At 41.8% G+C, this 27,452-nt stretch overlaps 1 protein-coding gene across 2 annotated transcripts in view; it reads right to left on the reverse strand.

The window, feature by feature from the left end:
- ACVR1 (activin A receptor type 1) overlaps positions 1-27,452 on the reverse strand; it is a 101,115-nt gene that overhangs the window by 64,597 nt on the left and 9,066 nt on the right. Inside the window, exon 2 of one of the 2 annotated variants that reach the window (XM_010971338.3) lies at positions 2,796-2,978. The gene's annotated coding sequence lies outside the window, so the exon portion shown is untranslated. Of the gene's footprint in view, positions 1-2,683; positions 2,979-27,452 lie in introns of both variants that reach the window. The other variant, XM_010971339.3, reaches the window with a different exon arrangement.

Consider the following 27,452-nt stretch of genomic DNA (forward strand, 5'->3'; position numbering starts at 1 on the left):
ATAAAAAGATGCTGAATGTCAATCGAAATAAGCAAAAACACAAATTAACGCTACATTAAACTGTCATTTTTCACTTATTGATTTGGCAAAGAAGAAAACCTATTAGTCTGACAATTATACTGTGATTGGCAAGGGTATGAGGAAGCAGGGTTCTCATCCATTGCTGGTGGAATCTAAAACTTTGCAAGCTCTATGGACAGAGCACGTTGGCAATAAATTTTCATCCAAATTAAAATGTGATATCCTTTGACCCTGCAATTCCACTATTAGAAATGGATCCTACAGATATGCTCACAAACATGTATAAAATGATATATGTATAAGGTTATTCCCTACAGCCTTGTTCATGATAATAAAACTGGAAATGATCTGTATGGCCGTAAGTATAGTACGGGTTAAATAAATTACAGCCCATCTCTACAGTAGAATGGTAGGCATCCATTAAAAAACAATGCAATATTAATATGAAAAACTTCCAAGAAACATTATTTCAATGAAAAAAGCACAGAAGAGTGTATGTTGTTACCATCTGGGGGAAAAAATAGAAATGGCAATAATCTTTGGATTACGTGCTGGCATGTTACATATGCCTGAAATCTCTGAAAGAATACATAAGAAGTTGATAACAATGGTTGTCCCTAGGGAGGCTAACTGGGCACTTGGGAGACGGAGGGAGGAGGAAGACTTACTTTTCACTCTTTTGTAGCTTTTCAATCTTACAAACATTGATTACAGCATTCTCTTTTAAAAAACAAATATTTTATAAAATAACAACAATACAAATATTCATTCTCAGCCCCAGATATCTGAAAACTTGTCTGATGATTCTCACTGTCAAGTACACTAGGAAGCTATCAAGCTGAACAATTTTAACCCTGTTTCATAATTAAGAATCACAAGGTTAGCAATTAACTAACACCATCATCTCCTCCTCTTCCGTCAACTATATATGCAAAACATAGTCATTCTCTTAATTCCATCCCTGTTATTCATTACTTCCTCTTGAAACTCATTCAACCTCATCCTACCTTAAGTGGGCATGAAAATATCTCAAAATGCTCCAAGGATGCTAGCCAGAACTAACAACTATGCTCATCTATTAACACAACTGAGCGCCAAGGAAGTTCCTTCTAGGCCCCCAGAAGATGAGAACTTGACATAACTGACACCTTGTCAACAGCCCAAAGCTGTGCAGCATCTGCCTTGGAAAATAACTCACATCCGAATAAAAGTCCAATGTCAACAGTCATAGCTTCTGTTTCTTCCCTAATGTGAAGGTCTCCCCGCCCTCATCCCCGCATCCCCCTTTAAATTACAGGCTAACCCCTCACTTGAGGACTGGCTGTTATTACATTACAGCCATATAAGGAACACTGAGCAGTCATTACTTACACAGAGATTCTGCTTAAAAGGGAAAACTCTGCTTAAACAGAAAAACGTCCACAACACAGCAGCAGAAGGAAAAAGCAAGCTGTAAAACTCAATGTGCAGTCACATTCCATCAATTTTTTAAACATAATTAATATCCATATTTTGTGTGTCCATGAAAAGATTTGTATGTGAAAAATTGTGTGTTCCAAATTATTAGCTATAGGTAAAAAAAGGAAAGGCGGAAAATTCATCTTTATACTGTTTTGTACTATTTGAAACCAAACAATCAAAAATAAACTTTTACATAAAAGAATAAAGTTTTTAAAAGAATAAATTAGACTTTTCTTAAAAAAGAAAGCAGTTGACAAGTACTAGAGACTTCCTCCAAAAGTTCTGAACCTAAGAAGCGGCAGAGACCTCCTGCTTCTGTGTCTATGGACAAGTTTCAAAGCACATCCGGGCAATCTGGACATTTAACACAGAGACACACTCACCAACAACATTGAGCATTTCAGGCCCCCCCTCATAGAAACAGGCTCTATTCTAAAGCTGGCTTTTGTATTACCAGCATAGCTTAACACAACTTTAATAGCATTTCATCCTGAGAGTGAGACTTCTTACATAGGTTTCAAAGTACTCCAAGGAAGCATACTATGAAAATGTAGTTCTGGGAAAGGTAAAAGTATGGAGACAATAAAAAGATAAGGGGTTGCCAGGGAGTGGGGGGGGGGGGATTACCAGGTAGAGCACAGAGGATTTTTAGGGCAGCGAAACTTTTCTGTAGGAAACTATAATGCTGCATATATTATACATTTGTCCAAACCCATGGAAAGTACAAGGACAAGAGCAAATCCTAGTGCAAACTATGGGCTTTGGCTGATAATGATGTGTCACTGTGGGTTCCACTACTGTAACAACTGGACCACTCTGCTGGGGGAGACCGAGAGTCTGGGACAGGTTGCGGAGGGGAGGGAATCTATGAGAAGAATTCTCTGTACTTTCTGCTCAGTTTTGCTGTGAACGTAAAGCTGTTCTAAAACACAGTCAATTTAAAAAGAAAGAAAAAAAATATGTAGTGACACTATAAAGTGAAAAGAATGGCAGAAGTATTTAATATGTAGGGAAATGCGGGTAGTATCTAAACAACTTAGCCAGAGTTAAAAGATAACTGAGCAGTTCCACCAAAAAAAAAAAAAAAAAAAGCCTACCTTGGAGGTAATGCAAGAATAAAGGAACTTTATGGCTCGATCCTAACTTTCTTATATTGGATTCATATAAACCGACAAAATGATCACTGTGGCTAAGAATTTACCGTGTAGGTTTGGTCTCTGCCAAAGCACTAAAAGAGGCGGTTTGTTGCGAGGGCTCTGCCGGCTCCGGCAACGCCGCTCTGAGCGCTCCCGGGTAAAGGCTGACTCGGCTACCTTAGCGCTGGCTCCGGGGCATCTCTCCCAGCTGTCCTGCCAGCAGTCGCTCTGCCCCGGGGCTCCGCTCACTCGCTGGCTGGAGCCTCGGCGGTGGGAGAGCGCTGGCGCCCGGGGTCTCCGGGAACGGGACGTTCTCCAGTAGCTCTCGCTGGCGGCGGGACGCTCACAAGTGGCTCAGGGCTGCAGAAGGAAAGGAGAAAGAAAACCAGCTAAGCAGAAGAAAATCCTGCAGTTGTGAATGGGCTGGCTAAAGGCAGAGCACACTTGACGAGCCTCTCAACTGGGACCACGAAACGACGGCGGATTTACATCAATCGAACCCAGGGTGGAAAGGGTTGGAAACAGACACGCAGGATGCTGAAGTCATAGGTCCACACTGGTCTTTAAATATTGTTCTAAATGACACAAAACCCAGTAGAATCTGCAGTTGGTAAATTTCAAAATCAAGTTCCTTTCAAGTTCATATACCAGGTACTCGAGCCCATTACAAAAACAAAACAAAACAAACAACAAAAAAATGGCTTTGCCTACATTAATTATTACATGTACCTGGGAAAAACGAAGTTCAAGCAGTCCACAAGTATAGAACGAAAGTTTCACTCCAGACTCCCAGCTGCTCCCAGAGACATGCATGTACCAGAGTAACCAGGTTCTTGTGTAACTACCCAGATATAATCTGGTTTGGGTCCATTTGCAACCACCATTCTCAGCAATAGAGATCTAGTTCAAAGACTCATAAAACAATGGTGGGGTTTGGAACACAGAGCGGAAGGCAAGGGGGCTCAAGATAACTATCAAAAAAACAAAAAACCACCCAAGCTCCCTTTTCCTTTAGGAAGACTTTAGAAACATCAACATTTGCCAAAGGAAGAGGAAATTTTTATTAGAACCAAACTTTCCCATTCAAATAGTTAAGTAATACAAACATTGAAAAATTTATTACTTTCAGAAAATAGCACCTCTTTTTTTTTTGTTTGTTTTAATTTCAAGGAACACTTTACCAAGAAAACTTTCATGTAAATAAATCTAAGCTGAAAATAAACCCAAAATACAGCATTCCTCAATAATTATTTGTAAGGAAAATCACATCAACCTTGAAATTCAAGGGAAATGCTTTACAAATAATATCAAAACTTACCTCACTTCAGTTTAAATTGAGGCTGTCAACCAATTTGAAAAGAGAATCAAGAATGTAAAAATAAGACACTAAAAATAAGACACACAAAAATATCCCCCCGTAGAAAGGTCAACCAGAAATTTGACATTTTCAGCAATCATTTAGTGAAGATAAAGAGTAATGATCCATTTCTAGAATGGACATCCTTAAAAACAAACTCTTTGGCTAAGCGGCATGCACAAACCTTGAGTTTCAGAACAAACAGTTGAAATACTGAAATTTTCCAAGATGCTGGGGCCAGGGAAGTTTGGCAGTTTCACACTGAAGTGCCTTCCTGTCTGCCAAAGATTGACTGCGTTTTAAAAGGGGGCCAGCACTCGGCGCCCTGTGTAGGGCCAGCTGTGTCTTCAAGTTTTAGGGACTGTTTAGGGGGGAGCTTTAGATAGCAAGAAAATAGAGAAATGCTAGTGCATAGTTCTTTTAAAATGATTCTTTTTTAAAATGAGAGATTTTTTTAAATTACAAAGGTACTTCTAATTTCCCTTCCAACTTCTCAGCCCTATCACCGTTCCTGCAGGGAATTCCTTCAAGACTGTGCTCAGACTCTCCTGCCTCGGTTCAGCCTGCCCTAATGACTCTCACACTTTCCAGATCTTTCCATTCTAATTCCTCTGGTAGTTATAACCTATATGACTCAATTCTATAGGACCTGGCACTTAATCATCTGCCTTAAATTTAAATTGAGTTTGTCTTTAAAAAAAAAATTTTTTTTTAAGTAGGTAAGGATCAAATACTATGCTTCTGCAATAGCCTTTTTTCATTGTACCTAGCATATAGTTGGTGCTCAAGAGTTACTGGATAAAAATCAAGTCTTCAAATTAAAGATAACTTAGTACTTGTTTTAAAATTCATCAGGCTCTCAGTAATTCATGAACTGAAGTCAAAACTGTGGTGTACTATAAAGAAGAGCAGGTCAGTAAAATGAGAGCAAAGATAGAAAGCAAATTCCAAATACTTAATTCTTCCCACGTTCTACCCAGGACCCATCTCCGCACAAACACACTTCATGCCAATAAGCAAGGCTGACAGATCCTGAAAGGCAGTGGAAAGGAGCTGTGCTCAAAACCCCAAGAGTGATTTAAAAAGTGAAAACAAACAAAAAGAGGCATGTGCACCAATTAAAATCAGTGCTGTAAGATAAATTCCTACACAGGTCTTCTTCGAATTATGATGCAGTTACACCCCAATAAACACATCGTAAATTGAAATTATCATTAAGCTGAAAAATGCATGCACTACGCCTTACCTACCAAACATTATAGCTGAGCCCAGCCTACCTTAAACTTGCTCAGAACACTTATATCAGCCTAGAGTTGGGCAAAGCCATCTAACACAAAGCCTAATTTATAACACAGTGCTGACTGTCTCATGTACTTTACTGAATACTGTACAGAAAGCAAAAAACAGCATGGCTGTAAGTGTACTGTTATTGACCCTTGTGATCAAGTGGTCAACTGGGAGCCGCCGCTGCCCAGCCTCATGAGAGAGGATCGTACTGCATGTTGTTAACCTGGGAAAAGATCAAAATTCACAATTCAAAGTCCAGTTTCTACTGAATGCGTATCCCTTTTGCCCCATCTTGTGTAAGTCAGAGACCATGTGCATATGGCGAACTGTGGCAACATGTCACAAAACTTTCATTGAGCTGAGTTTTTTCCAAAACCTGAGCCAGTTTATTTGTTCAGCTATGGAGGCTTAATTATTGGCAACTATCTCGCCACGTGAAAATCTTGCCCTTAAAGGTCAGAAGCACACTTCTGTGAAGTGGTGGCAAGAGAGTGTGAGGAAGTGGAAAACGAGAAATCCAAAAAAATGTTCTAACTGCAACTGCAGGCTTATCATAGCAATATCTTTTTCTTTAATTCAATTTAAGAGAATATGCATAGTTCCTTAAAGGCCGTTGTAATAAGATGGGACTGAGTGACAGGCAAGCATAAAAGGTACTTAAAATCAAACATGTTCTTAGCAGTCAATACAGCAGCCAAGCAACAGGGAAAAAAATCAGGGCAAGTTTTCTCAACTTTTTAATTATAACTATATCCTTGGCTTCTAGAAACTGTGGCTTCTAAACATTACAAATGCTCACCTTTTCAAGACATCATCCCTTGTATAGTGGTGGATGTTAAACAGACTTACTGTGGTGATCATTTTGCAATATACACAAATACTGAATCACTACATTGTTTACCTGAAACTAATATAATGTTAAATGTCAATTATACCTGAATTTAAAAAAACAAAAAAAGAAAAAAGACATCATCCCATATCCTCCCCATCTACCTACCCAGCCTCCTAACCCAAATAAACCATGCTGTATCTTGCTTTAGAATTACTGTTAGCTGAAATTACTTTAAGCAGCATATGGTAGCAAGATCATGGACTTAGGAAAAAGCTAAACCCGGTTTTCCAATCTGCTAAATGTGATCTTACACAAATCATTTAATCCTTGTTCATTTCAGTTTCCTTTGCCATGAAACAAGGTTAATATCTCACATCTTTAAGAGTTAATAATAATGCCACCTTGTCATTTAGTGAGCCCTTAGTTCCAAAACTGTGCTAACCACATACCTGCATTATCTAATTTAATCCTAATAACACAAAAATGGAGAGGTGGACATTAGGATTCCCATTTGAAAGATAAGAGAACGGTGTTAGAGAGGTTAAGTAAAACTGTCCAAGATCATACTTCTATAATACGTGACAAAACCAGTCAACCCAAGTTCCGCTGACTCCAAAATCTGTGTTTTTAATTACCAGTAAGTATAATTGTATCCTGACTATTTGTAAGAACTGAATTGAATGCTTATAGTAGATATTCTTAGTATCCTTTCCTGTCTCCTACCCCTTAAAATAATAGAAATGCTAAAGCAGCATGGTAGAAAGACATAAAGCAAGTCCATCCCAGAAAACAACACAAATCATCCACATCACACTACAACTGTCCTCTTGTTTTGGCTCTAAAGTAACATCTCTATAACCAAGTGTATAAATGTCAAGTATCCTTGAAAAATAATCTACTCTAGACATTTGAACACCTGGACAAGACAGGTATTACCTACTAGTAATTCTGAAGACAGGTAATAGAGGTATCAACTGGTTGCCAAGATTCCCAGTCTCCCAGTGGGGAAAAAATAGGTCACATGCCCTAGACAACTGATAAGCTCGGGGACACCACAGAGCTCAAAGAACAAGGAGGCCCTCATAAGGTGAGGAAAGACAAATGCTGGCTGAATCAGGAAGCACAAAGTGTACAAGGATACAGCAAGTTCCCTTCTCCAGCTATTTCCAAATTCTCTGTAGATCGCAAGCTTTGGAATGTGGGAATGAGAAATGGGAATTTCCAAGAATTTCTCCAAAATTTTCCAAATTAAAAGTTATTAAAAAAAATACTTCAGACATCCTCTACTCATTATTATGGACATCTAAAAAAGTGTTAAGTAAGAAATAAACTTAATAGTATTTACAAAGAATTGTAGCCGATAACAAACATTCAAATGCTGGAGAATATCAGTGAGCATTATTGGGTAGTATTCCAATAGCAAGCCAAATCCAGGCCACGGTCTGTTTTGGTAAATAAAAGTTTTATTGGAACAAGCCCCACTTGTTCATTTTATATATAGTCTATGGCTGCTTTCACACTAAACAGCAGAGTTGATAGTTGCGACAGAGTCCAAATAGCTTGCAAAGCCTGAAATATTTACTGTCTGGCCCTTTGAAGAAAAAGTTTGTTGATCCCTCTAGTAACCTGCATTTGGATCTATGAGGAAGGTTAACGGCACTACATAGAAACTGCCATGTTGAAACTGCCATTTTTAAGGCTGATTTTGCTTTGAAAATGTATTTCTTGGAATACCACTCACAGGATTTGTATACAGTATGCCACGCATATACATTTATATTTATTTTATCTACAAGGATGACTCACCAGTAGCAGCAGACAGGGCCATGGACACACATTTATAACACAGCAGCAGCTACCAGCAATCATGACCAGTTCTCTCCTCTGCGCTCCTATCCTGTCCTGGTTCTGGGAAATGTCAATCTTACCCTTCAACTCCACAGGTTAGCTTTCAACTTGACATCAGCAGATTCCTTCCATCAACTAACGTTTCTGTTCATTGTTTTAATTCTCACAGAAGAATTAACACTTTTCCCCATTTACCTTTTTTCTTAACTGATTTTGGGGGGTGGGTGGGGAGGGATTTGGAAAAACATAAATTTCCCAAGAAATCCTGGGCAGGAATTCTGCCAGGAAAACACTAGTCTCTTCCTGTGTATATTTAGATACTACACAGGGCTCAAACTCACTAGAAAAAGAGATGAGGAGAAGAGGCAGGCATGGGGATCAAGTCTCCAGGATGTTTTAAGGAAAAGATTAAGGTCTGTTTCAAAGCCATGGGAGAAGACCAACCAAAGTGGCGACAGGGTGAAGGCAAGATTTCCTATGCTTTGGCACCTGATATGGATTAAAGGTCCAAATATGAGAGTATCTTTCTGCTCCAGAAGTTAAATTATAATTTGGCTAAGATGAGAGGTATCCACTGTGGACTATGACATGAGTGAGTGCAATTAAGTACCAGACCATAGTTCTGAAGATAACCTGATTGTAACTTATAACCTCAAACACCCTCATCCAAAGTGGTTTGGGGCCCATCAAATTCCCAGTTCTCTGTCCAGCCAAAGGCTTATTTGTGCCAGAAATATGAAGCACAAGGATCATGATAAAACTCAAGAGAACAAAGGCAGTGGGAAGTAGTAGCAGCAAGAGGGTCCTGGGTTGAAGCCCAGCCCTGCCCATCACCACACAGGTAATCCTGGGCCAGCTGTCTGAGCCGCAGTCTCTCACAGGCAAAATGGGCGTCATGACTTCCTTGCCGAGTTGCCATATGGGACATACACGGCATATGGTGGGTGGTAATAAATGATAGCTATTATTATAAATTTAATACTTAAGGAGCAGGTGTAAGAAGAGGAAACAGTGAGTAAGACTGAGACTCACAAGGGTTGAATTAATCGGTTGAATCATATCAAAGTGCCAAGATTTGACCATTTTGACCCATAAAAAACTGTAATTTTAAAATAAATATTATAAAGAAAGCCTGAAAGGAAAGAACATGAAAGACTAATATCCCGTACTCATTCCCCTACTGGTGGCAGCTTAGAAGAAACCCAGACACCAGACGAGAAGGCTACAGACTAAAATAGAATACACCTTCATCAACTCCTCACTAGACAGGAGGTGTGACTTCAGGGAAGAAAAGATTCAACAGAGACAGAAAGACAAAGAAACACAAACACACACGTATACACACACACCTCACTCATAGGTAGCCCAGTAACTCACTCGTTCTCCCTCTTCCTTCTCTATCCCTACTCTCTGCTTTTCTCTCCTCATTTATTTCCCCACACAAGGCCCAAAGCTGGCTTGTTAACTATTTTGGGAAGGAAACAGAAGCAGCATTTTTGGTCCACTGATGTTACCAACTGCATGGCAAGCCTTTCTGCAGGCCCTGGAGAGCAGCTGGTAGCTCAGTAAGAAATCCACTGGATCCATCACATTTCCCCCCTCATTTTTCTATCTTCCCTTCATACTACAGGTGTTAGTTTTCTCAAATTCTGTTAGTCTTCCCCTAGTTAATGGTTCTGTGGTTGATTCACAGAGTCATGTCAATTCCTGGATGAGATCTGAGTTTCAAGACACCGAACTCGTCCAATCCCAAGCAGCTCTATTCCAGCAATGTCTAAGTCTCCAAAAAGGGCTGAGTGAGGAATCAGAGCACCCTGAGTAGACAGGGATTAAGAATAGGCAGAGGTAAAAGAAGGAACTTGTCTTTCTTCCATCCCCTCAATGCACTACTCTCTAAACAGGGCCAGACTTCACTGGTAATCAGATCATCTTTCTCTGTTGGGCCCCGCTTTTGCATATGTAAACCCCATTCTTGCAGAACTTCCGTGCTCCCCATTTCCATGAGACATACGCGTTTTATCTGCTGTAACGTGGTAATCCTTGATGATTACCCCTATATGTGATGCTACGGAGGCTTTCATCAGTGGATGACCTCAAAGCCCTTTTTACAAGAGTTTGCAGGATGCCACCCACCTGGGCCGGAACCAGATTTTCTAGTTTTCTAATGGGGTGTTTGTTTCTCCAAAGCTTCACTCTGGGGTTCCTTGTCTGTATACCTTTACTAGACAGATATTAGCAAAGCTTCAACAGGGAGCTTCTTGAAAGTAGGGACTCTGTATATCCAACCTCCTGCTGTATCTCCAATGCCTGGTCCAGTATCACACCAGGCTTATTTAATTATCTGTGAAATGAATGAAGCTTAAAATTATAGAAAAGTGAGAAGTTTTAACAATTTCAAGCTCATAAACTTGCTAAGTAAAATGTCTCAAGCACTAAATGGCTAAGTTTCTACCCTAGACATAAATTCAAAACAGCGCAAAATGTACCAAACTCTTATTTGACAGGAACAGGTTAACACAAACATAAAGAAACTTATAATGAATTGTACTGTAAAAAACTATAATGGAGAAGATTTTTTTTAAAAAACAGATACATATATATATATATATGTATAACTGAATCACTTTGCTGTACAACTGAAAAAAATATTGTAAATCAACTATACTTTAATAAAAATTATAGAAAAATTACTGTTTTGTAAAAGCAGTCTTCATTTTAGAATGGCAGTAAGTTTTCCTAGTACATTTATTAACCAAACAACTACTCCAAATTAAGGTTAAGTTTTTCAGAACCATATCTATAGAAATTTCTAGAAACATTGTGGGGGGCAGCTTTTCCAATAGAGAGGTACCCAAATAAATGAACAGAGAACTAACGCTTTTAAAAACCATTCTTTCAGTGCCCTCTTGCAAATATTCACATCAGTTATCAACCTAAATGAAGTTTTCACCAGATCATTCTCCCTAATTAAGGTTCAACAAGAATAAACTGAATAAAAGGCGACCGACATTCTTTTTCTAATTGTTCAGTTTAGTGTATTGTTTGTCCACAGGCATATAGGCATGTCTAAGGCTAGGTGGGAAACTGCTTGCCCCTGTGTGGACAGAACAAGGAAATAAACAAAAAAAGACCCAGTATAGTTTAAAAAATATTAAAAGTAAACAATATTTTTCATGGCTTTGTTTTCTTAATGCTGTTATAGTGTGCTGTGTGTACATGTATTACATTTCCATAATTATGCCAAACAAGCTATGCATATTATAAGTAGTTGCCAGACCTGTAATAAGTTATCTGAAAAACTAACATGCAAGCTTACTGAAGAGAAAAATAGCCTCTTATTTATCACTTAACTTTATAATAATTGGGTACCATCCCTTCCACACTACACAGTCAACAAATATTTGCTGACTGATGAACAATGAGATTAACCTAAAGTAAGATTAAAGTCAAGAATCCAGGGAACTCTGGGTCTACCGGTGACTGAGAAGCCTTGAACATTAGATTTCAAACTCTGCTCTATCATCTCCACGGGATCATTGCAGGGAATCATCAGGCGCAGCGGAGAAAACACCGCCCTGATGAGCAAGACACACCCCTGCACCCCTGACACCGGGAGGCACCTGTGTCCTCTGGCATCCGTTTTTCCTAACTAGAAATGGAGAGTGGTGGCCCAAGCTGCAGAGTTTCCTTCTTCCTCAAAGATTCTCTGTTTAGATACTTCTTTTACCACTGCTAGCAGGATTCGTCAAAAATTACGTTAACAGGAAAGGTTACCCCTTTACTTAAAGACGGTTTTCCAATCTACTCATGTACTGAGATGGCAACCAACCCACTCATTAAAAAAAAAAAAATAACATCTTTCATTTAATTTAGCAATTTCGTTCTTAATTTGCAGAGGTTTGCTTTTAATTTAATTTGCCTACCAATAATTTATTGGCCAAACAAAGGATAACTGGGTAAGAAAATGCACAAAAGGGAGTAGAATAACAGTGCGGGTTGCAGGGGAGGGGGTCTATCAAGAACAGTCTCTCAAGGGGCATGAGAATGCATCCAGTTCCCAAGACAAGGAGCCCGGATTAACAAAACTAAAGTCAAGGTGTCCACCTCACCCATCACACCAAATCTGCTCATCTTTCTTTACGTCCAGCCTCATGCAATGGAACCACCAATGAACACTGATGAGCAAGTTGGAAACTGAGGAGTTGCCTTTAAAAATCCCACCACTGTCTTTGTCCCAGCCCTTCCTGTCTCCCACCAGCAGCACTCCAACTGCCTCCTCCATGATTTCCCCTAAGTACCTGCCAACAGTGCTGCCTCTTCCTCTCCTGAGCATGTGCAGATCCCTAATTTCCAGGACCTAGCCCGAGACCTCTCCAACCTCATCCAGTCATCACCCCACAGGTACTGTGACCCTCACTGCACCTTACAGCTCCCTGAGAGCACCTCTATCCTCGATCTTGTTCACCATCTGCCTCTGTACTTGTCCGCCTGAGATGTCTTTTTCCATCTGTCAATTCCTAAGCTTCAGGATCAGCTCAAGAATCACCTCTCAATGGAAATCGTCCCTGAAACCCCCAAGCCCACACCCTAAGATGCATGCATCCTCATTTGCTGTTTCCAAACTTAATTATCACGGCACCTAAAAAGTGCACTTCAATTTATTTTTTAAATTTCACTGTCTAGTGAGTCTGATTTCCTAGAAGATAAGTAATATTTTTCATTTCTCAAACATCAGGGATTATAAACAATAGGTCCTTAGTAAATGTTGATGGGTGATAAAGCCTGATAAATGGATTCAAAACAGAAGCACAACCCTCCAAAAGAAGGATGAACAATAAAAATTGAGAAGTAATTATGCTAATGGAAAAAAGGAGGTAGGCCTACCAGAATCCACTTTTAGTGTTGTCATGGCTTTTAATTCAAAGGGAAAAAAAAAAAAAAAAAAAAAAAACCCTCCCCCAAATCCCAAGTTACAGAGTCTGAGAGAGAGCTAAAGTGTTTACTTCATACAAAAAGATAATATGTAAATTAAATGTACACACTAAGCCATAGCTTCCTACTGATTTACATATGATAAGAAGGAAGTATTCCCTACCCCAACATATTAGACCATAATCTTTTTCTAAGTTACATATATATAGAAAAGTAGCTTGAGAGCAACACTCAAATACGATGCTCACACTGTAATATTACTGGAAACTAAGATGTTGTCAGTAAAGTGTAAGAAGCGAAATGCTTCATCTCATGAGAATAATGTTAATTTTCCGAGAAAACTATTCCCTCAGTGGAGCCAGGCCCCCACACGATCCCCGAGGCTTGGCTCTCACTCTCTGGCCTCCTTCCAGACGTCTTCAGTCCAGGTGCTGGGGGCCGGAGTGGGGAAAAGATGACTTCTTCTTACCATGACAAACGCTATCTTTTTAATGGTTCTCCCCCTCAACCCAATTTCCCAACCCCAACCTTTTTATACCACATAGTGGGAAGAAAAGAAAAAATACATAAATTGTTATATAATATAATAAGCATAGAGAAGGTAAGAGAAAGGAGGCCAGGGCCAAAATTGAGCGTTAAGGAAAACAGAAGGAAGATCCAAGGAATGAGCGCGCCTCTTATTAGCACTTTCTGGCTGGGATCACTTTAAGTTTACACATGAAATTGCTTAATGCATGAGTCATTTCAAATCACGACTGTATTGATTCACTTAATGTGTTCACGCAAACCTGCAATGAAGATGACCTAGAAGTCTTGAGATGCGAATGATTCTCCAATCAAAGTAAGGAGGGGTGGAGAGGTGGCAGACATTTGAAAAATCAAAACCATAAATAAAGTTTATAAATTTTTAAAAATCCTGTCATTACCCCACACCTCATGGTCACGCATGCGCGCGCGCGCGCGCTCTCGCGCCCCCTCCCCCTCCTCTCTCTCTCTCTCTCTCTCTCTCCCTCTCTCTCCCTCTCTCTCCCTCTCCCTCTCTCTCCCTCTCTCTCCCTCTCTCCCTCTCTCCCTCTCTCCCTCTCTCCCTCTCCCTCTCTCCCCCCTTCTGAGATGGCCCACACTCTGTCTATGGAGTATCTACTTTTACTTTAAACTAAACACCCCACACCTCTTGGCCTCTCTTCCTCTGAGACGGCCCACATTCTGCTTATGGAATGTTTACCTCCTAAGTCGCTCTCCCTTCTGAGTGAGATGGACCTCACTCTATGGAGTGTGTGTCTCCCTGAATAAATCTACTTACACTTAAAAATAATTCTTTAATAAATAAAAATTAAAATCTTGTTTTCTCATTACAAATGGGCAGGAAAATGTGAGATTTCTTAGTTTATCAAAATTGAGCATAGGTTTTAAAAAAAAAAAAAGGTTGAGGATTTATTTTTCTGGAGGATTCTGTGACAGGAAAGGAACACTAGTGTCAGTGGAGGTGGGGATGGGGGAGGTTGGTCCAGGAACTTGGCTTCTACCCTCACTTAGTTCACAGGATAACTGGGAGCCCAAACTTCAACTTCTATTTCAATGGTCTTAGATTGAAAATCAGTCTTACATGCTGATGGTTTCTTTGGGGGACGATGAAAATGCTCTAATGTTGGATAGTGTTGACAGTTGCACAATTCTGTGGATTTACTAAAAGCTACTGAATTGTACATCACAAAAGGGTGAATCTTTGGTAGATGAACTAACTCAATAAAAAGATTATCTTTAAAAAAATCAGTCTGAAAGCTCCTACTCCTTTTTCTGTACAACTTAGACCTCGAATGTGTGCTTTGCCTGTTAATGGCATGGACATACTTTGTCTCTCATTCCATTTTGTGGAAAGAGCCCAAACTTTGGAATCACACAGTTTGGGAACTGAACCAAGGTCTGCCACTTCCAAGGCCCTGGGAACTTGAGCACATTACTGTCTGAGCCCCAGTCCCCCAGCTATAAAACCAGCAGACACTACCTACCTGTCAAACGAGGAAACCGAGGATCTGCAAATCACCACCACTCAGGCTGATGGTAACTGGCAGAAAATTAAAATGGGGTGCGCTCTAAGAAAGGACATATGAGGGGTGAAGAGAAAGAAAAAGGGAAGATGCAAAAGCAGGAAGGATATGGCAAATGCAGAGTCAGGGCCACAGCCAGCTTACCTAGAATCAGGGCAAACCCCTCTGGAATCCTCTTTATGGTTTCAATGATGCTCTGGAGTGGGGGTGCTTGGAGTGGGAGGGTGGGGAGAGGGCTGTTCCCAGAGCAAGTACTGTGATCAGACTAGGTTATCTATGACATTTACATCTCTGGATCCTTACTCAAGTAGTTTTATGTGAGTAACCCCAAAGCAGAGACATTTTCTAAACTTTTAACCTCCTCAAGTGTCATTAAGCAATCAGTCCACTAATGGAATTATAGCCTCTTGATTTAGGTTGCTTTTAATTAGAACACATAGTTTTGCACCAGAATTCATTTTTTATAGATTAGTTTTATATAATAAAACATGCCTGAAGTTGATTGTATGAGCAGTCTTTTCATCACAAGCCTCAAGATTCCATACCTGTGATTAATTTACATCAGCACAAGCTGAAACTTCAGCTTTTCCATCATTTGCAATATTGTAACTCTTCAGAAGCAACTTACCTGACAATTAATACAAACAATCTATATTTACCATCAATAATCCAAATTCCCAATTGGGCCAGAATTTCTAATGTGAATGTCTTTATCATGGCTTTAGCATCATTCTCATTTAAAATGTGCACTACTTGTCAAGCAACAATTAAAAGAAGAAAAACAAATTATATATATATATAATGTATATATATATATATAATTTGTATGTTATGTACACACATATACATATTTATTTTTTAAAAACATATAAACTTTCAGGGGAGGGTACAGCTCAGGTGGTAAAGTACATGCTTAGCATGCTCAAGGTCCTGGGTACAATCCCCAGTACCTCTATTAAGAAAATAAACAAATAAAACTAATTACCTCCACCCGCCAAAAGAAACATATAAACTTTATGCCACATGTTTCTACCCTTGAAAAGTAATTCAAGAAGAGCTAAAGAGAGGAGCAAACTGTCCTCCCCCAAGTTAGAGGCCACACCACAGCCGACTAAATTCTCTCACTCCAAGTTGCTCAAGACACCAACGGGTTAACAAATCAGTCTTCCTCAGCAGCATGTTAAAGTGCCCGGGAGATCAGAATGAATAAAGAAAACAAAACATTAGCAATTGTCTCTGTTTACCATTCACACTGTCAACAATTCTGAGAAAAATTCCACTGAATTTCAGGTCACTAAACCCTGGTCCACTTCATAAATATTTGTCTACTGATTTTGCTTTTTTACTTTTTAAATCCCAGAGGGAAATGATAATGTCCTATAAGTGTTAGAGTGGCTTCGTTTCTAAAATTGGCAGGAAGGAAAGGCTAGCTTCTGTTAGTTCTAATTTTGAAAGCATTAAGTATTGGGGGAGGGACCTCTCAGATAATAACTTTTTTTTTTTTTTTTTACATCTTAGTTGTCTCGTGTGCGTTTCTGTTGGTTCTACCAGCACTGCTGTGCAGTCAGGTTTATTTTAAGGCGACACATTCTAGCATAAATTCAACTGAGTCTCCCAGAACTTAACAGCCAAATTTAGACTTAGACTGGCTTCCCACACCCGGCAGGTGCCCTTCCATGGCTGCTCACGCTGGACATCTGAAGAGTCGGTCAGATCCATGTCTAGAAGCTGTTTTATTTTAAATATAATTTTGTATGGTGAACTTTCCCAACATACACACAACAAAAAATGTTTTAACTTCGACTTTAGAGTTTCAGTCAACACCCAATGCCTTTGCAAAGACAAGATCCAGTAAGTAAGATAGTTTAGGGGAAAAAAGGCAAAGATAGAAATATTCCACAGAAGCAGGGGCCTGTCAGGGTTGGGAAAATCTTCCACTGCTACCATATGTGAACATATTCTCTCTGGAGAGAGAGAAGTGGTTCCCAACTGTGGGGCTTATTATACACCAAACATCAAGATTGGTAAGGAAACTAGTATCTCACATACATTTACTGTCATTTCTCAAATAACTATGAATTCCTGGAGAAAGATATATATCCATGTAACATATATGATATGAATATAATCAGTTTATATACAATAAATATATACACAATGAAAATGGAACTACAACCTTTAGTGAAGGCTCTAATTATTATTTTTATTTTTAGGAGATTACCAGCACTCCACGCCCTAGCCCACCCCTGGGTGTCCTCCAACACTGTCTTCTTCCTCCCCTACACGGTGGCTAAACCCCAGAACAGAGTCTGGACTGCCCTTCAGCCCAGTCATTTGCCACCTTTAGTGCCTCAGGCACATAACTTAATGTGCCTCGTTTCCTTCATCTGCAAAATTAAGATTAAAAAGAATTGGACCTGCTTCACGGAGTAATAATCATCAGGGCAAAATGAGTGACTACAGGCCAAGCACTCAGAGCAGAACCTGACAGATGAGCACCGCAAAAGGGCAAGCTGGTACTGAGACTGACGTTGTTGTTATTGTTGGAATCAGAATCTTGACTTTTGTGATATTCATTTCCTTGCTTTTCTTAATAGTTCTTATCTTTTAATGACTTAAAAATAGTTACTTAGACTCGTCTCCGAACTCCCTCCTCTCTGGAAGAACGCAAAGGAGAGGGTGGTGCTGAACCAGCTCTAACGCTCGTCAGAACCTCCCGACCTCAACAGTGAGCAAGAAATGACTCGCAGAGCTCACGATGAACAGCAACTCTAGCTCTGCCACAGGGCAGGACTGAAAACCACTGGTAAGTCCGAGGATTCCTCAACCAGTAGTTTATTGATGGACCACAGGAAAGCCCACACACTGATAGCAAGTATGCAGACTCCATCCCCCAAGGCTACCTAGTGAGGAGGCACTAAGAGCTAGTCACCACCACCCAGCCCGCCACCTGCCGCCTTTAATGTAATACACATACTCCTCTTCATCAGTAGGGATGCACATACGAACATCTATCAAGGACACTAGGGAGCCATTCACACTATAAAATCTAAAACTGAAGCCCGAAGTGTCACATCTGGAACTCACCCAAGTCCTTCAAACATATAAAATAAATACAGTGATACCCCAACATTTAGAAAAAGACAAGCTAGCACAGTAGTGCAAGCATATGTTAAATAAAGGCCATTTAATATCTAGTACTAATCACTGAGGAATTTATTTCCTCAGAATGGTCTCTCTAGTTTGCCAGCTAAAGAAATACTATCCTAGGAAAGGCCACATACTTTTCAAAAATGACTAAAATAAAGGCTTTATCTAGAAGAACACAGTCTGCCCGTAGACCTACTTTGCTGTCCTTAGTCACAAGAGAAGAAACTATGCTTAAGACATTATGGCCACTGCCACTGGATGTGGCCGGAAGTGGCCTGGGAGGGAGAGGTCTGCAGCCAGGACCCTTGAGGCCACTCACAATCTACAGACATTTCCATAGGGAAACACAGGCAGCACCTACAATCTTGACTCACTGCTCTTCCCTACACATTTTATCCAACATCTTCCCTCTGCGGTCAAAACCCTCTATTTCAAGAAAGTAACCTGGGCAAGCTTCACTCCCAGCCAAGCCACCACCAGCTATTTTTGTCAAGATTCACTTCCTTCTGGGTGCTTGGACACACATCCCCTGCCCTGGCTTTGCCCCGTAGGAAGTGACGGCCACCCTCTGACAGCAGGACTTTCCTTTAGCTCTGAGTCCCCAGGCCCTGGTGCCTGACTCAGGGCAGTCTGCTGAAAATAACTGTCTCTCCTCCTCCACAGAGCCTTCCAGGATTTAAAACCAGTGTCTACTCCCAGCCCTCCCTGCCAGCATTATGACAGGTCTAGATAAAGAACACCTCACCACCTCTTCTGGATGCACGCTACAATTATGGGCAAAAAATACCACACCATTGGTTCATACAATTTGTTTCATTCCAGCTACACCCAAGAACAGCAGGAACAGACTCTGCAGCCTTAAGGAAGTTAATTCCTCAAGCTTTATGTTTCTTTCACCTGTAAAATGAGGCTACAGATACCAACTTCCTAATATATATAGTCTGTGGCATAAGACTTGGCACAAAAGTAAAATCCAAATATCTGTTCCCTCCCCCCATATACCACAAATTAAAAACCCAAAGTAATTTAGATTTCAAACTCACAGAAAACAGGTAGGACAAGGGCATCGGAACACCTCTCTTTTGAATTTTCGTAACTGCTTTCTACACCACTCAAATAGCACTTCTTTCCTTCCCTTCTCTGGAGACCCCAGTGCTTACGTGGCTGTGAAATGGGAAAGGACCCAGATGAGGTCTCCCACATGCAGCCCTGCCTGGCCCAGGGTCCAAGCAGAGGACAAGCTCAGAGAATGCGATCAGAAAGCACACAGAGAATGAATGTAACTAAACTAAGTCTGCGCCACTCTCCAAAATGAGATTTTGTGTGTGTGTGTGTGTGTGTGTGCGTGTGCTAAGTTTGAACACTGGAAATTCAAAGATACTTGGGGGGAAACTAAAGCATTACATCCGTGACCAACAACTTCTCCTGGTTCTTAAATAGAACTATCAAACTTTAAGGATTGTAACACTTAGATACATTTTGCATAAATCAACGATTTCTATTGTCACAAACTAGCATAAATAGGTCTGGAAACTACCAGCCAACTTCATTCTGTGAGGAACCATTAAGTTTTAATCAGATGTGGTTCAGTTTCTGGAACAGTGAGCACTAAGAAGGACTCATCAAGGAAAGTGGGCAGAAGTGAGAAGAGGAGGAGGAGGGAAGGGGGAGGAGGAGGATGAGGAACAGAACAAAAGAACCGCCCCCAAGCCAGCCTTGTAGCACAGACTTCTGACTGAACACTTCTGCCCCTCTTTGCAGCTGTTGTCTCCTGCAGTTGGCACAGAGCGCTGCCAGTCTGGGACCAGCTTCCAGTGAGGACAGCATTGTTTTATTGGCTACTTAGGCAGTGCACACACCATTAATGGAGTTTTTATCTCTCCATTTTCCTGTCAGTACAGAACCAGCCAGTCTGACTCTGTTATTATCATTAAGAAAGCTTTTTTTCCCCCTCCCCACACACACTCTTTAATCCAAACAACATCTGGGAACTTCAGCCTCTATCATATAAAAGGGAAACAGATTTAGAGGGAAAGGGGGGGTGGGGGATACAGTTCCAGCCACACTGAACAACCAAATCCCACAGCCAAACTTATCTGGAGTCACCTAATATCACTGAAACACTGTTCACTTCAAAAGGCGAGGTACTTTTCACCACATTGCTTTAAACTTCCTCTAGACCTTCACAATATGGGAGGGGGAAAAAAATCTCATTTTGACATGTAGCTTTAAAAAAAAAAAAAGGAAAATGAAAATTGTATTGCTGCTTTCCTAGAGGGGAAGTTCACTTGTGAAATAAAAGAATAATATTTAACTTATTAAAGAATGATTTTTTTCAAAAAAGAAAAAAAAGAATGACTCTGTATGAGATGTCACTAGTGAGTACATCTCCAGTGTACACACTAGCAGGAAAAAGCTGGCGCCATTAAACCCAGAAAATATGCCCTCCTGTAACAGACAGCTGTCTCCTCTGTCCTTTAAGTGTGCTTTTTGCTTAGATCATGCTCCACGAGTCATGGAATCAATACTGGGAAATGCACAGAGCCGGCCACGCTGCAGCTTCACACAGCAGAGCAGGTTCAAGCCACACAGCTCCGCTGTCCCTTTCCGGTCCCAGGCACACGCACCTGGGGAGAGCGCACACCCGCTTTCCACTTCACACTTGAGCATGCCTCGTGGGGGCCCTAACGTTGGTCCTTTCAGCATTGCTTTTACATAAGCAGAACCTAAAAGTTACAGACCTCAAATATGCAGATGTCCAGCAATCCATCATGCCCCTCCCCCCTACTCCTTTCTGAGTTTTCTAGAATGCACCAAGAGCAACTATTCTCAGACTGGAAGGGATTTACTTCCCCAGAAATGCTCATCACCCACGTAGAAGACACAATCAGAACTGAGCATTTAAGGAAAGCCAAAATGTGAGTGTCAGCAAAGGTTTAATAGTTTATTTTTAATTTCTCTTTTTGTTCCATTCAGCAAAAAGAGGAGGAAATCACTGACTGTCTGAGCCACAGGCTCCCGCTCCCTGGAAGCTTTGCCTTAGAGCCCCTCAGTCTGCTGTTAATGACAGTCTCAGTAACCTGATCCTCTCACAGTGGGAGACTTGAGTAAGCACTGGCCTCTCTCCGGTCTCGCCTTTCCATTGTCCCACCCTGCAGGGCCAGCTGTTTCTGACAGCCAAATTGCTGCGTGCTAAGCGGTGAATGCTGTCAGAGAAGGAATTTTCATTTCTATAATGCATAGGCCTCTGCGGACAAATTATCCAGCTTATGGTGCTGGCTGCAGGATGCTGCTCCGGGCTGGAAGCATGGCCAAAATGCAGCCTCTCCTCCCTTCTCCCCAGCTCCAAGCTGACAAGACTGTCACCCAAAAATGAATCTGAATGGCCAGAGAGAAACAGAACATATGCTTTCAGGTACAAACAAAATATATGTCAAGTCGAGCTGTCCAGCTACAACCTTTGATGTAAAGGCATACAGTGAAAGCTAATTGAGCTAATGTCCCACCAAAGAGCTACGTAGTATGGCATCCATTAAGACCTACTGTAATTTGATACCCCGCAGTGAGCATCCCTGAGGCATCAGCAAAATCACTGGCCCTGTGCTTCCAGGGGATGTCAGACTTACCTAGAAAACACCCAGAACTTAGAAGGCGGTAACCATCAAGCAACAATCCAGGAGGTGGAAAAACAATACTCTTTCACGATGATAAAAAAAAAAAAAGGCCCCCAATATGTGATTTATAGAATAATTTTGGAGAAACTGCCTCCCTGGCTTCGGTCCACACCACCCCCCTTCCAGCAACCACCCCTGACTCTGGGCTGGGGTACAGCCCCCCTGTTCTGAGTGGATGCCAGGGTAAGGGGACCAGGCTAATCAGCACGCTGGATTCCACTGAGGTTGGGACGTGGCCCACGCTGGTCCAATCAGTGATTCTTGGGATTTTATAGGAATTGCTAGAAAAGAAAGTTAGGTTTTCTCACTGTACTTAAACCTCAGAGAATATGCCACAGCCATTTTGCTAACTCGACAGGGGAGCCCGCTGGAGAATGGAGCCAAAAAACAAAAAGGAATTAGGGGGAAAAATACCTGGGTCCGAGGGACACTGGTGGAGTCCTGGGTCAGCCTGGATCGAAAACCTGCCTCACCCTAGACTCCCTAGTATGGCAGCCGTGTGATTCTCCTCTTACTAAGGCTAACCTGGATTGTGTTTTCTGTCCCTTGCAAATGCAAACTAACAGGTGAACCACATCATTCCATCCTAAGAACACCCACTGGTGAACACAAAAGCTCATGCGATGCCTTAGCATGTAAACAAGGAAAATTTCTGCATTTTTGGTCACTTCCTATGAGAACTTACTCTTTCTCTTCTCTCCTCTAGACTTTATACCCTAACATGAGCTAACATACACAACACATCATCTGGTCCTGACCTCCTCTGCATGGCAAGTATAAATATCTGACCCGAATTCAAGGAGAGATGAGGAAGCTAAAATCACGATCCATGTTTTCTTTTGGGGTCATAAATCTTCACACGGCCCGGCCCGTGTGGCACAGAGAAAGTGGACACTAGTTAGTGAGTTGTCCATCCACGCCATGTCAATGAAGCCAATGCAGGGAAAGGCCAGGAAACCTATGCAGTCCTGACCAGAAGGGGGAGGGGGACACCTGCCCTGCGCTAAGCGCTCAGGTCGGCCAAAGTGTCAGCACCTGCAGGCTGTGAGCCGCCACGGCCCTCGCGTGCACCATGTCCTGCAGCCATCCGTTTTATCATTAACCACTGTCTGGCCAGCAAGGGCAGGGTTCGGTTCAAGAACACCAGGAACTTTAAGGCAGGAGGCATATCCACAACTGCGGTGGGCCCACAGCCACTCACTAGGACTATAAATATCCTCCTGGCTGCCCGCCCGACAGCAACCACAATTCCTGCTCCCTTGTTGGTAACAGAGCTGCAGGCCTTTTCCCCCAAGAAATTCGGCACAGCCCACCAGGTATGGTGAAGACGATGAAATGTGCACATGAGCTGACTCAATGCCCTGGCAAGCCTGTTTCTCACCCCCTTCTTGTCTGTACTTGGCTTCTGATCCACAAAGATCAAAAACAGGAGACTTTAAAGTTGAAAATCATACAAGATCTCAGTGTGGTGCTTAGCAAAAAAACTGAAAAACACAAGGGCTCAAAATTGTGAGAGAGAAAGGGAGGGAAGAAAGGAATAAAACCAGCTTGCTCTCAACCCCTTTTCATCAAGACAGTCATTAAGGAATTCCAAACCCTTGTATTCATTCTTTTATCTGAGGATATGAGGGGGCAGGGTGGGGGTGAGGGGTGACCTTGCCCTGACTCCTCACTTGAGGTGGTGGAGAGCAGAAGGAAGCACAAGATGGTCACTGGGATAGGAAAATCATGTAAATAAATAAACAAACGACTGCATTTACCCAGCTGCTTCTCAGGGATTAAAAAAAATGGACCAAAATTCTCAGGACTGACTTAGGCTTAATGGTTAAAGATCCATCCAATCCCTTGACCCCAAAGATCACCCCAGTGCTGCAGTAAGTCGTCCCAGGGAAACGCCCCTTGTTACAGCCCCTGCTGAAAAACAAACCATCATGATTCAAGTCCTGAAGAAGGCCCGGGATACAGTCTTTTGAACCATTTCCTGTCCCGTTCCTGGCACAGCGCTGTCGCACAGTCGGTGTCCCAGTGTGGATGGGTCTCTCCTCCAGACAACTTCTTGACCCTTGGGAAAGGCCAATTTAGAAACAAACTGCATAGAGTAGAGAGGGTATTCTGAACCCTACCAAGCCTACTGCCTTTTCTCCCCGCAGCCATTCACTCACTTGACCAGCATGTACTGAGCACCTACCAGGAGCCAGGCGCGGTTCTGGGCACTGGAGGTAAAGGAGAGACCAAGTTCCTACCCTCGTGCAGATCACATTCAGGCAGAAAACGCCACATGGAAGTTCTTTCATGCATCTGACCTTATGTCTCCTGCTCTAAGGTCCTAAATCTGAGACGATTCCCTCCGTTATTTTTTAATTAATTAATTTATTTGGGACGGGGGGCAATTAGGTTATTTATTTTTTTAAATGGAGGTACTAGGGATTGAGCCCAGGACCTTGTGCACGCTAAGCACATACTGTACCACTGAGCTCTACCCTCCCCCTGCCTCCATTATTAAGAACACCGCATGCCCCTACATAAGGATTACTCTCACTCATGGACCCACTAACTCTGGCGAAAGCCTTCAACATCCAGTCACAGAACCAATATCCAATGGCAGGTGACGGCCCAGTTTACTCAATTGCTAGCACTCTGTGCCCTATCTTCCCCCCAGCCCCAGAATGGTCTGGCACACACAGGGGTTTAGGGAAAGTAATTTTAATCCAAAATATTGTCTCTGGGCAGGAAACTGTTCTAAGGCTCTTCAGTCTGAAAACCAGCAAGGCAGCAGATGAATTTAAGGCTTCCTAGTGCAAAGAACAATGCATTTAATCACACCTTTATTATAAAAGCCAAGCGATACAGAATAAACCTCTCATACTTTAACAGTCACAAAATTATTGCTAACAATACAAATTGAACACTAATTAAACTATACTCTAAACTCTATCCCTCCATTGAGTCTGCAGGTAAAGGCCTTGAACTAATGAGAAGTGTAGCTTCACAGAGCCAGCATGATAAATGCTTCAGCTCAGGAATATAGTCACTAAGTGTGTTTTTACTCATATCATTTTTCTATCTTTCTACAAACCAGCCAAATAAACACCATACAGCCAGGCTGCAATGGCTAACGTATTCAACACACACTACCCAACACACACTGGACTGTTACTAAATCCTGCGAATTAGAAGCTTATTTGCTTCCTATGGGTGACTTGGAAACATCCCTCAATATCACCAGTGTCTTGATTCTCCCTGAAAAATAAATAACAGGAGCCACAATTATTTTTTAACATTTCTCAGGCACCAGAGACTACTATGCTAGAGATATGCATGCACATTACCACACTTAATTCTCCCAGAGGGCATGGCAATACAATAAGAACTATTATCTCCATTTTGCTATGATAAAACTGAAGCTCAGAGAGGTTAAGTAGCTTTCCTAATGACACAAAGCTGGGAAAGCGGCAAAATGAAATTGAAACCCACACTTGCCTGACACGATCAGCCATTCTTACCCATAAAGTCTCCACCCATGATGTCACGGCAGAGAGTGAACATGCACCTTTTGGAGCAATCCTGCCACAGAACGCCGTCACCATGAGCAATGGTTAGATTTCACAGACTCAAGCAGTTATATCAGGATTCATGGATATAACAAAACTCCAAATCAAGGTATCACCAGCTTGAAGATATTAGAAAGGCTAAAAATCAGTCACCTTCAAATGTTTAGCACAAAACAAATCAGAACACCTGCATCCATTCAATGTAAGAGAGACCAAAGAAAAAGGAAAAAATAAGGTATTATCAGATAACCTTGAAATTAAGCCAAATGAAGAAAATAGTTGGGAAAACTGCCTGAGACCTGTGCTCACTGCTGAGCTTTCAAGAGCAGCTGTGGGGCCGGGCGAGGCCAAGGAGAATGAGACTGTAGGGCAGGTGACCCTGTGAAGCCACCTCCTGAGGAAAAGTGAGGTTGGGGGCTGCCCCCAGCACGACTCTCCACGGTGCTGAGGGAGATTAAGCTCCAGTGCTGATAAGAACTGTCCTCAAGGTTTATAAAATCCACCAGAAAGGATTCCAGCGAAGATCAACACTTCCAAGAGACCAGGTAGACCCAACTAACAGCGATGGATCTGCCAATCGGTGCGACCTCCAAACCCACTGTCCCCACTACGTTTGCCCTTGCGTTTCTCTGCTCTGTTTCAGATCTGCAGCTCTGCTGCCAACTCTGCTCTCTCTCAGGTACTCACCTAAGTTTCCTGAAAAATAAAAAGCTCCCCCCCAAAAAAAGAGTGCCAAAAATAAACAAAAAACTGCAGTGAGAAAGATCACTTGCTCTATTTCAACACAGCATCCTGGTAATCACTATGCCAGGATTTTACCTTGCCACTTTTTATTTTATTAAAAAAAAAAAAAAACCTTTATCACTTTCTTAAACACCCTGCCATGAGCTAAGGGTTACATAGCAAAAGAAGCCTTCTTGCCCTCGAGCCCTTATAGTCTGGCCATGCAAAATAACAGGACAGAGATGAGGGGTTCCAAATCATGTAATTATGCCAGTGATGTCAAGAGGTCAAAGAAAGAAACCACGACTGCTGGCTGAGGTGTTGTAATAGGTTGAATGGTGCCCTCTCCCCACCCCCAGCCTCAAGAGATACATCCACATCTAAACTCCCAGAACCTGTGAGTGTGACTTTATTTGGAAAAGGGGTCTTTGCAGATAAAATTAAATTAAGGATCTTAAGAGGAGACTGTCGTAGATTATCTGGGTGACTCCTAAATACAATGACAAGTGTCCTGATAAGACACACAAAGGAATCATTCACAGAGAGAACAGGAAAAGATGTGAAGATGGAGGCAGAGACTGGAGTAATGCAGCCACAAACCAAGAAATGCCTGGAGCCACCAGAAGCTGGAAGAGGCCCTCAGAGAGGACATGGCCAGGACCGACATCTTGATTTCAGACTCTGCTCTCCGCAACCATGAAAGAATACATTTCTGCTGTTTTAAGCCACCAAGTTTGTGGTAATTTGTTATGGGAGCCCTAGGAATCGCATACAGATGGTGGAGAAAATGCTGCTGGGAAGGCCTTAAAGGGCGAGTGCAAGGAACCAAAGGCAGGAACAAGAGACCACAAGGAAAGAGACAATCTGGTCATAGAGGAACAATGAGGAAATGAATGCTGCTGCTTGAGAGACTGAAAGACAGAGACAGAGAGACAGAAAGAGAGGGAGGGAGAGGAGCCTGAAATGTACTTGGGGTGACACAGCAACTTGAATGTCTATCTAGGTCACATTATTTTATTAGCTAATAGGGGAGTCACCAAAGATGTCTGAGTAAGGAAATAAAATGTACAACGTCATGTTTTAGGAAAAGTAATCTAATATTAAAAAGAAGGCTGAACTAGAAACAAATATCCAGCAGACTTTCCTTCTGTGAAGAAAGATTCTTGAAGAACAGAAATCAAGTGTCCACGTTCTAATCCCCAGAATCTGTGAATGTTACCCAATGTGACAAAGGAGCTCTGCAGATGGGGAGGTTCACAGCAGAGAGAAGACAAAGTGACAAGGGAAACACTGGAGGGATGTGCTTGGAATCTGGAGGGAGGAGAAACAAGCCCAAGAAAAGGGCCTCTCCTCTCAACACCTCCTGAACTGGAAGAGGATACACTTGTGTTGTTTCAAGACACTACACTTATCACGATCTGTTATAGTAGCA

The sequence above is a fragment of the Camelus bactrianus genome, chromosome 5, assembly GCF_048773025.1.
Source record: "Camelus bactrianus isolate YW-2024 breed Bactrian camel chromosome 5, ASM4877302v1, whole genome shotgun sequence".
Taxonomy (NCBI): domain Eukaryota; kingdom Metazoa; phylum Chordata; class Mammalia; order Artiodactyla; family Camelidae; genus Camelus; species Camelus bactrianus.